At 51.7% G+C, this 1,544-nt stretch overlaps 1 protein-coding gene across 1 annotated transcript in view; it reads left to right on the plus strand.

The window, feature by feature from the left end:
• PLEKHA2 (pleckstrin homology domain containing A2) overlaps window positions 1-1,544 on the plus strand; it is a 65,132-nt gene that overhangs the window by 58,010 nt on the left and 5,578 nt on the right. The gene's annotated exons all lie outside the window — the stretch shown is intronic.

Below are 1,544 nucleotides of genomic sequence, written 5' to 3' on the forward strand. Positions count from 1 at the left end.
AGGGAAAGGGGGCTTATGATATGAAGGAAGAATCTGATGTGATGGGGGATTTTGATGTGAAGGGGGCTTGTGATATAAAGGGGGGACTCTAATGTGAAGTGGGGACTGATGTAAATGGGGGCTCTGATGTGAAGGAAAGACTCTGATGTATGTGTGTGTGCAGTGGTGGAACTACCGCCGGTGCACGGGGGCCAAGTGGGTCCGGTCCTGCAATATGGGGCAGTGCACGGCCCCGCACTGCTGACGGGCTTCTCAGTGAGGGGGCGGGTCCTGTGACTCACCTCCCCTCCCGGCCGCGTCTATAGTAACAGGCGGCGGGAGGGAAGGTGAGTCACAGGAGGCGTGTGCGCGCACTGCAGGGGGCGGGGCTTGTGAGAAGGGTTGTTTACTGCTTTTTCATGTAATTAGACAAGTGGATTATAATGGGGAATATAAAAATTCGGTCCTGAAATGTCGCTTCTATCCGACTTTGTGAGTGCGGTGGAATGTGAGATCGCAGTCGGAGAGAAGTGACATTTCAGGACAGATCGGTTCTCCTGCACATGCGATTTGCGATGCCGATCTGCCCTGGAACAGCTGGGAAAGCGCTGGAATGCTTCACCTATTGGTGGTCATACATTCCACCGCCGAAAAACTGGGCGGGATTACGCTGAAACGTGTGAACATGTCACCGGTCACACATTCTAACGTAGTCACAACCTTTGATAGAACACCGCCATCAGGGGGGGTATGGCCGGTACCCATTAGACATGTGCACTGGCCAAAAAATAGTTTAGTTTCGTTTTGATTCGGATTTTGTGTTATTTCATTTTTCGGGATTCGGGTGTGAAAGTGAATTCGGATTCGGACGAAATTCGTTAGCGGTAGTTCGTTCGTTTGCAACAAAGTGAGATTTGAGGGGAAATTTTTTTTTCTCCTTCTCTAAAGGCACTTTGCTGCAACGAACGAACGAAAAGAATAAGAAACAAAAACGAAACAAACGAACTACCGCTAACGCATTTCGGAAAGGGAAATTCGGATTTGTTTGCATTCATTATATCTGTAATTCGGATACATCCGAAAATGCGTCCGAATTTCGATTCGGAACGAAACGAATCGCACATGTCTTGTACCCATGTGAGGGGTCTGGGGGGCCTCTTACATGGGTATCAACTGTACCGGGGCGGCATGGCAGTGGTGACAGGGGAGGGGGTGGAGGAGGCCGGGCCCCAGCAGCAGCAGGTAAGAAGAGTTGGGAGGAGGTACAGGGAAAGGGATCCCGACGACCAGACCAGCCCACCTGGGACATAGAGAGTGTCAGGTGGACTATGCTGGATCTATGGTGTGCTATACAGGATCACAGGTAAGTCCAGCACGCTACTGCAACATTGGAGACCGCTGGGGGCGGGGGCCAGTGTGATCAGCCCCCGCTCCTCTGTCTTGAGAGGGGGGCCCAAGATAAAATCTTGCACAAGGGACCTTTGGTTATTAGGTCCGCCACTGTGTGTGTGTGGGGGGGGGTTGGTGGTTCTGATGTGAAGGGATTTTGATACGAGAGGGGCGCT

This window comes from Nanorana parkeri, unplaced genomic scaffold (assembly GCF_000935625.1).
Source record: "Nanorana parkeri isolate BGI_ZX_2015 unplaced genomic scaffold, ASM93562v1 scaffold967, whole genome shotgun sequence".
NCBI lineage: Eukaryota > Metazoa > Chordata > Amphibia > Anura > Dicroglossidae > Nanorana > Nanorana parkeri.